Source organism: Ochlerotatus camptorhynchus, unplaced genomic scaffold (assembly GCF_037179485.1).
Source record: "Ochlerotatus camptorhynchus isolate MF236.1 unplaced genomic scaffold, CSIRO-AGI_Acam_v1.1 ptg000711l, whole genome shotgun sequence".
Taxonomy (NCBI): domain Eukaryota; kingdom Metazoa; phylum Arthropoda; class Insecta; order Diptera; family Culicidae; genus Ochlerotatus; species Ochlerotatus camptorhynchus.
The window spans coordinates 397,501-407,234 of record NW_027041186.1 but is presented as its reverse complement, the minus strand read 5'-3'; the positions used below and the strand labels follow the sequence as shown (position 1 = coordinate 407,234).

The 9,734-nt window shown below is 37.1% G+C and overlaps 1 protein-coding gene across 4 annotated transcripts in view; it reads left to right on the top strand.

Annotated features, from left to right (window-relative positions):
• The first annotated feature begins 449 nt into the window (after nt 1-449).
• Nucleotides 450-9,734, top strand: part of LOC135714765 (lysosomal-associated transmembrane protein 4B) — a 222,761-nt gene continuing 213,476 nt past the window's right edge. For 2 of the 4 annotated variants that reach the window (XM_065238138.1, XM_065238134.1), the window contains exon 1: nt 450-535. The gene's annotated coding sequence lies outside the window, so the exon portion shown is untranslated. Of the gene's footprint in view, nt 540-1,030; nt 1,080-9,734 lie in introns of all 4 variants that reach the window. The other 2 variants (XM_065238135.1, XM_065238137.1) reach the window with 2 other exon arrangements.

The window sequence follows — 9,734 nt, the reverse complement described above, 5'->3', positions numbered from 1 at the left end:
ATTCTCCATACTGCAAAAATGATTTTACTAGCACTGGCGGGACAACATCTCTCGACTTTTCGGTGTAACTACCACACAAATGATGTAATTAATTGTATTCATCTATATTAAAAATATCAAATAGTAATGAACTCGTGCACTTTTTTGCATTTAAAACTGCTTATCAGGAAGATAATGAATAGAAACTAAAATCTCCATACATTTTCAAACGGCTTCATATCACTCTTATAAATAAGTACGGACGATATCACAAATGGCGCAATTATATCCCGTATGGTTAGTACGATAGCCCGAATAGGTGGTTAAGCACTTTTTATGGTTATTTTGTATGCACTGTATTTGTAAAACAACAAAACATGATTAATTAAGAAAAAAATCGTCAATACAGAAAATACAGATTTTTTAATAGAGTGGATACAGATTTTTTATAAAACCACCTGGCAGCTCTGTGGCTGCAATCTGTATATCACGTCATATTACAAGTTTCTAGTGAAAAATATTAAATTTTGCTCCGAAAAACGTTTCTTGTACACAAGTAGGTGATGTTTGCAATGTTTAGTTCATGTTATTCAGATTAATAAGTATACATAAGTACCGTAAAATGTATATCTTTTTGTTGTTAACAATATATGCCAGAAGGAATACAATAATACGATCTTATTAGGTTCTGCAGCGTGACGTCACGAATGAACTCAGTTTTAATAGGCTGAACCTTTTTGACAGTTCAGTGGTACTGTTTACAAGCACTTTTAGTCGTTTTTTCGAAATTAAATATTCTAAAATTACCGAACTTTAATTTGAAAATTGTCGAGGAACAGCGCGATGAAAGGATGTTGCTCGTGGACAATGCAGAAGTGTGGTTTACATCTCACTGCAGTTTGAAAAATTATCGAGAAAATCTACCCAAGAAAAAAAACGACTAAGTCCACGTAAACAGTACCACTGAACTGTCATCAGATTGAGGTTAATCCCGACGGTGCAAAACCTAATTACTAGCGCTGATCTTTCATTTTTTTTTCCTTTATTATAGAGATTTTTAGCCATAGGCTGTTCATCTCTTCGCTGATCTTTCAAATAAGGTACACTATTGAGTTCTCCAACCAGGATCTCACGAACACTACACTAATAATATAATTTTACACACACTAGCATATACTTCCATGTACACGGTACTAATCAAACACCCATTTATGAGTAAAAGTTAACCCATTTTCAATAAGAGTGGTACTACTAATTAATGAGTAATTTATTATGCCAAATAAGTAGTAACTGTTAGCTACTGTTAGCAGAAACTCATTTTTGTTAAAATAATTTAGTCATAAATGAGTAAAGCCACTTATTAAAAATGGGTTAAGTTTTACTCATAAAAGGGTATTTGACTGTTACCGTGCAAGCGTAGGGTTTGGTACGCAGCTGAAAAGTAATGACGTTTTTACGTGCTACGGGATAGGACACGGAATGCTAAAGAAATTTCTTTTCCTTAGCATTTCTTGACCAAGTACGCAGTTCAAAAGAAATCGGTAAAGGAAAGATCGATTACATTAGTATCGTGATCGATATGAAGGTGGCGCATTCTGAATGCAATTTCATTTTCCTTGCGGAATAATGGTCTGACCAATTATTCCGTTAGGTAATTTTAACGTTTGTTGTAAAAATGATTTTTTGGATGCATTTTAACAACATAAAAATTGATAATTGTTGATTTTAAAATTAGACGACACCTACCTATGATCTCAAAATTTAGCAAAAGACACCTCCCTATAGCTGTCAAATTTACTTTTGGGAATATTCCTCAAAAATTACTTTTCCGTTTTCTTTTCAGCTGCGTACCAGGCTTAAAGCCTGGTATGTAGCTGAAAAGAAAACGGAAAAGTAATTTTTGAGGATTTTTCCCAAAAGAAAATTTGACTGCTAAATTTTGAGATTATAGGGAGATGTCGTCAAATTGTAAAATCAACACTTATTAGTGTTTATGTTGTTTAAATGCATGCAAAACATCAGTTTTGCAATAAACGCCAACATTACCTAACGGAATAATTGATCAGACCATTATTCCGCAAGGAAAGTGAAATTGCATTCAGAATGCGCCACCTTCATGTCGATCACGATAATAATGTAATCGATCTTTCCTTTACCGATTTCTTTTGAACTGCGTACTGGGTCAAGAAATGCTAAGGAAAAGTAATTTCTTTTGCATTCCGTGTCCTATCCGGTAGCACATAAAAACGTCATTACTTTTCAGCTTAAAGCCTGGTACGCAGCTGAAAAGAAAACGGAAAAGTAATTTTTGTGGATTTTTCCCAAAAGAAAATTTGACGCATTCTGAATGCAATTTCATTTTCCTTGCGGAATAATGGTCTGACCAATTATTCCGTTAGGTAATTTTAACGTTTGTTGTAAAAATGATGTTTTGGATGCATTTTAACAACATAAAAATTGATAATTGTTGATTTTAAAATTAGACGACACCTACCTATGATCTCAAAATTTAGCAAAAGACACCTCCCTATAGCTGTCAAATTTACTTTTGGGAATATTCCTCAAAAATTACTTTTCCGTTTTCTTTTCAGCTGCGTACCAGGCTTAAAGCCTGGTATGTAGCTGAAAAGAAAACGGAAAAGTAATTTTTGAGGATTTTTCCCAAAAGAAAATTTGACTGCTAAATTTTGAGATTATAGGGAGATGTGGTCAAATTGTAAAATCAACACTTATTAGTGTTTCTGTTGTTTAAATGCATCCAAAACATCAGTTTTGCAATAAACGCCAACATTACCTAACGGAATAATTGATCAGACCATTATTCCGCAAGGAAAGTGAAATTGCATTCAGAATGCGCCACCTTCATGTCGATCACGATAATAATGTAATCGATCTTTCCTTTACCGATTTCTTTTGAACTGCGTACTGGGTCAAGAAATGCTAAGGAAAAGAAATTTCTTTAGCATTCCGTGTCCTATCCCGTAGCATGTAAAAACGTCATTACTTTTTAGCTGCGTACCAGGCTTAAGTCTGGTACGCAGCTGAAAAGAAAACGGAAAAGTAATTTTTGAGGATTTTTCCCAAAAGAAAATTTGACAGCTATAGTCTGCTAAATTTTGAGATTATAGGGAGATGTGGTCAAATTGTAAAATCAACACTTATTAGTGTTTATGTTGTTTAAATGCATCCAAAACATCATAGTTCATAGTCTGGCGGATAGAATTTCGATTTATCAAAAAGCGGAACCAATTCAATATATTGTAGACCAACAATTGAAAAGATACTATGAACTAAAAGCACTTTTGAAGGCAGTGATGGTCGGTTTCTTATTGATTTCTATTGGCAGTCTGTTCCAGTCGGAAGCTCCAGCAATCAGGACACTCTTTCCGCTAGATGTTGTGTGTCTTGGAATGATGAGTGATCGTGTTCGTTGCTTCTGTCCATATAAGAGATGTTCATGGATGTATTCCGGCAGGTTACCGTCATACCCTCGTTTCATGAAGCAGCAGGTGCGAAGAAGGTTATTAGCTGGTTGGTCGTGTCCGAGAATGTTGCTCCTGACGGCAACTGTTGTATCACAGCGGGGCGACCCCAACGTAGTGGTTAGAATCCATACCTCTCACGCAAAAGTCACGAGTTCAAATCTCACCCCCAGACAAGTCACGAATGACCCAAGAGCGTTAAAGTGACTATAATAAAAAAAAAATTATAATGTATCACAGCGCCGGAGGTTGTACACGTAAAAAGCCGACGAAGCTGCTTTTTCAGTGTCGCAGAAATCCCGTGGCATTACACTACATCACAATATGTGAATATAGGCACAACCACGGCTTGAATCAGTTTCCGACGTGTAACTGTAGAGAGGAACGATGCGAAACGGCGGAAAGTCCTTACACTCATAAAATTCGACACATTTTTATTGATGAATTTCCATGTAAAAATCCACATGATTTTCATGTGCCCACACATAAACAGAATCCACTCAGAAGTAAACATGAAATTTATGAGTCAAACGAATAGTATGTGTGGTTACACATGAACTTTATGTTTAAATCCTTGAAACTAAGTACTAGCGTTTTTGTTTCGAGAATTTTGTGATGTTTAGTTCCGTTAAATTGTAGAAAAATAATGACAGGTAGTGTTCGTGAGTGTTGTGCAGTTTTCTCCGTTGTCAGACTCCCTAGTAGGCAAAGCTAGGACAGCTTATCATAGAACGCATCAATCCACCCCATCGAAAATTGCAAAACTCGCCACCAGATGGACGAACAACGGCCTGTTGGGAGTCCATGAGGGGTGGCGATAGAGATGGTCATTTAGAATGGAGAATAACGGGCACGATAAACTGGCGATGAACGACGAATGGCCCGGGTCACTGGCCGACAGCCTGGAGCAATGACTCACTCAACTTTCAAATTATAAACACTGATCGTAAGACCACCAGCGAAAACGGCGCCATCGCCACCCCGTACAATTACGACAAGCGCACGAAATAGATAGAGAGAGGAAGCGAACGGCGACCGAGGGGCCACGACGAAGAAAAGAAGGTTAGATAGGCTATAAGAAAGTAGGAGAAGAAGGGAGTAATTAAAGAAACAAAAGAGGGAGAATAAATGTTTTTTTTCGTCGATCTTGTTTTCCGTGCTGAGCACCAATGCTACCGACGCCAAAGAGGTAGCTCCCACACCTGGACCCTACCTATCGACCCATCAACTCATGAACCGGGGACCAACGGCTTTACTTGCCTTGTGATCAGAAATGTTATACCTCAGAACATCCCGGCGGCGCCGACTGGGATTGAACCCAGGCTTGCTGGAGTGAGAGGTAATCACGCTTACCACTACACCACCGGCGCCGCTAAGAATAAATGTTGTGAGGAAAGTTAAATAAATCTTTGAACTTTAGTAGTAAAGTGCTTGTGGAGTTTTTTTCTGCACACTTAAAACAGATTCACGAGCTCGGCAAGAAAAATATTGATCCGACACGGTAATTCATAATTTTACTGATATTTCGGTAAACAACATATTTTTTTCGAGATTAATCAAAAAAAATTTACCGAGATATCGGCAATCAATATATTTTTATAAAAATTTGGCAAAGTAATTCACTGCCCCCTTCAGTAAATAGAGTTAATACCGAAATCAGCAATTGCGTTTACTGAAATTTCGGTATTGACCTCTTCCATTGCCGAATTTTGATAATACAGCTGTTACCACAGACAAACAGACATAACATATTGAATATTTCTCACTGTAAAACATCGTCACTAAAACATTACCGCCATCTGTTGAGTACACTGTGGTGGGTAGTACGCTGAACAGATGGCGGTAGTGTGTAAATGTCAAACGCAAGGGAATTGATTATGCGCGCCACAGGTGGCGGTACTACCAACTTCAATTCTTTTAAATTGACCGTTAAATGCCTGTTCGATGAACAACTTGCGAGTGTTATGTTTGTTTGTCTGTGCTGTTACTTTTTTCCACCCGCCATTTTTCTTCTTGTGAATCAAAATTGGCTGTAAATCGCAGAATATTGAATCAACCCAAGTAACATTTTAAGTTTTATAAAATACTACAATGCTACTATAAAACAACATTCATAAAACCCTGGTCAAGACTGCTTTGCCATTGATGCATTCACCAAAACCTCATTGATGCTAGAATCTGTCTAGTTGGCCTACCCTGGAGAAGGTTTTGAAGGATATATTTTCGAAGCTCTTCTAGATTGATTTACTGCAAAATGGTTGTACGATAAACGCAATGAGATCCATTTCAAAACCGTATTTAAGCTACAATAAAAGCTATTTGGCAACAATTAAAACCATTATCTGAGCCATTTACCCTAGGCACTTGCTAAGTTCATAAGACAAAAACAACAATCAAGATAAAAAAGGATGAATAAATACCATCCGATCTTATTAAAATAATTAAAATAAAAACTGATGGTATAAAAATCCTGCCGAATTTCCAAAATTATAAAATAGTTGTCATGAAGTGGCCTAGTTTTAGGTGCCATATAAAATTTGATGTGAAATGTACGTGAAAACATCGAACAACTTGAGTCCGCCCACGAAAAACATCGATTTACTTATTATTATACAATAAGAAAAAAAAAAATACATTCTTCAGATCGATAATTAAGCTTAGCCAAGATTTTTGTTTCTCGTGATTTTTGCATCCTAAATATTTTCTCATAGCTAAATTAACTAAAATAAAGTTATATCCAAGGAAATATAGATTGAAAATCGAAGATTGTAAAAAAAAACAAACAAAATAATTGTAATATGGCGGAAGCATAAAAGTAGATTTTCATGGGCCATTTGTGAAAAAGTTATTTTGCTTTCAAGAAATCCATTACAAATTCATAAAGTTTTGAAATGGCTTTTACGAAGAAAACTTCTAGACTGAATTGTATTTATCTAAAGCCATTTTGCTTGATCCTAACCCGTTCAGATTTATAGCAGCATTTAGGCGGCAATGTTGCCTACAAAATGTTAAACGTCAAAGTTTGTTTACCTTTCGATAGTTGCGCTGTACGATTCAGCGTTCTTCCAGGCGATTCTCTCCCGATGGCTTGGAAGCAGTTACTCAGAAAGTGTTCACAACATTTCGCATTTCGCACAGCTGTAATCTCGATCATTCCCGAAAAGATCCCCTTCTTCCGGATGGTTCTGGAAGTGGAATCAAACGATGCAGGAATGTGCGGTTGAATGATTTTTTTTCCGCTAACTGACAGTTTCAGTGGTTTGCTGTTGGTACTGACGCAAGTTATTCCGATCTTCATCTATTCGCAAGGTCTGGAGAAGGCTGGTCTGTTTTCAGGCTGTTTTGACAATGTTTTATGAATTTGAGGATCACGCTCACTTCACCCTTCTCCATCTTACCTTTTGACTATAGTTTTATGATGTATTGTAATATAGTGAATAAGAATCCTTAGCTCTGTAAAGTTAAGTGTGTGTTGAGCCTTATCAAATAAATTAATAAAAAAAAAAAGTTTTTTGAGAATGAAAGAAATGTCGTTTACGTATGGAATAAAAAGAAGATGTCCCAAATGAGAGCCTTGGGGGACGCCTGAAGTGACTTGAATTGGATTCGATTTCTTTACGTTGAATTTAATTATTTGTTGGCGGTTAGTTAAATATGATTCAAGCCATTTTAGGAGCCCTGACTCAATTCCAATTTTTTTTTTCAAATTTAAACAGTACACACTTAGAAATACCTAATCTTACACGTGACGGAATCCATCTTTGACATAAAGGATGAGATACAAACAAACATGTCATGTAAAATTAAGTGCTCCGAGACTGAAAAGTTCGAAAGTACGTTTGATTGAGCTGAATTTTGCGCTATTATGACTCAATTTTATGTTAAAATTGACGCTCATATATGTCAGTCTCGAGCACCTAAATTTACATCAGTTTTTCTAAGTGTGTAGCATTGGTAGGTCTATGCGGTCAAATGCCTTGCTAAAGTCTGTATAGAGAGCTTCTACGTTGTTTCCATTCCCATTGCATTCAATGAATAGTCTATAAATTCAAGTAAATTTGTCGAGGTCGAGCGACCCTTGAAAAAGCCGTTTTGCATGTCAGTAATTCTAGATAGAGCTGGAATTAGGGCGTAACAGCTTTGGTAAACAATGACTTCTCTCGATGATTTCTAGAAATCAAAGGCTCGCCCACTCAAATCAACGTCACCATCGGGTAGGGGAAGACTTCTCCTTCCCGTTGGTTATGTTGGTTGGCGTGGGGGTGCCTTGAGTTTCGAGAAATCATCGAGAGAAGTCATTGTTTACAAAAGCTGTTACGCCTTAATTCCAGCTCTATCAAGAATTCTATTTTTGATTTGGAGAAATAATTTTTCGTTGACATTTGCCTCGAAAAGTTTAGGAATGCAAGAGATAATGGCTATACCACGATAATTACGTACGTCAGATTTTCGGCCAGATTTAAAGATAGGCACTAGAAATGAGCTTTTCTAAATTTTTGGGAAGGTTCCAGATTCCAGGGACATATTAAAAAGCCAAAACAATGGAGCAGTGAGTTCCATTGCTAGTAATTTAATAAATACTGGAGGAATTCCGTCAGGTCCAGGACCTTTTGAGACATCTTTTTTTTTTAAAGCCTGCAAAATATCCTGCACTTGAAGTTCATTAAGGCCAATGTCCATTGAAAATTCTGGAAAAATGCAAAATATTCGCGGTCGCGATCTTCTTCGGAAAATGTCGTATAGATTTCTTGAAAAAAATTGCAAATAGATTGCAGTTTTTTTCCGAGCTATTACCGACATTTTCGTCGAGATACATTATTGAAGGAAAATTGTCAGATTTTTATTTGGTTTTTACGTACACTGAAACAAAGACCATAGTTAGAAATGCTATTTTGTAGAAAACACTTATTTTCAGTATAACTACGCTTAATGTCGTTAAATTCATCAGGATTTCAGTATAATTGACGATAAATATAAACATATACTGCGCTTACTTCAACGGCATAGTAGTTTTGATAGAAAAATAGTAAAATTAAATGAATTTCGTTTCTGCACAAATCTATTGGTGGGAGTATTTGAGTGCAGTTTCGAACGCCTTTGGATACGGTTGTGTTTTAAGTTTGTTCTTTGTTTTGTGCGTGCGTTCGCGTTCATAGTTTTCGGCTGCATTTGACGGATAAGCGCTGGCGCTCTGCCTCCCGGACGTTTATACGTGTGTGATTGGTAATTTTCTCGCTTTCCGGGAAGTTTTAGAATAGAGAAAGAAAACGGGATTCAACATATTTGCAAGCATCAGAGGAGATGTCGCAATCTGTGTTGTTTGATTTTCTCTCGGACCAGAAATTAGTGGCATCGCGAGTGATAAATTTTAATTTCAGTTTATTTACGCGCTGCAAGGTGTGTGAAAGAGCTCGGCACAATCGGCGTTGATGTTGGCACGCTTGCAACTTTCTTTGCAAAAAAAAGTGTTTTCGAAAGAAATTGATCGAAAGTGTACCAAAAGTGCTTCTGAACGTGTTTCGCAGTTGGGTGTGATGAAATTCGTGAATTTGCGGTTTATGTTCAGTTAAAATTCCGTATCACAAAAGTGCTCACCGAGTTCCCTTTTTTTGCCGTTCGACGACGACGAGTTTGCGAGAGAAAAATAGGCATCGGGAATGTGCTCCAGGATGCATTGATTTGGTGAGTACGTTCCAGTTGAAGATTGTTATTATACATTTCTCGATTGCATTTTCGAGGGGACGTCCGGAGAGCTTTGAGACTTAGGCGTTGTTGCTTTTGCGGGAAAACGCGTTGGTCGCCGGTAAGGACCAGTAAGTGCTGCCAGCAGATGAATCAAGAGGTATTCGAAACAAAATTGATAAGAAATGTCCATTCAAATCGGTTTAATACAGTTGAACAAATGTCAAAACTATATACGTGCCAGATTTGGAAATATTATTTTTTGAATCTGGAAGTGTGTTTATGATACCATTATCCATTTGATAAAGGTAGAGTGAACATGAGGGGCTTATTGTAAGTAAAAATTACCTCGGAGTGGTCGTGAATTACCAGGCATTCTGAAATGGGTCACTGGAGCTGCAATAGAGTTAAAACCTTCTTACTCCCGGACTAAACCTGCTTTAATTTAAGGATAATAAAAAGCAGTTTTCTTCCATAATAACACTGCCGGATAGTGGGGGTTAGATTGCACACACACACACACACACACACTCACACACACACACACACACACACACACACACACACACACACACACACACACACACATGG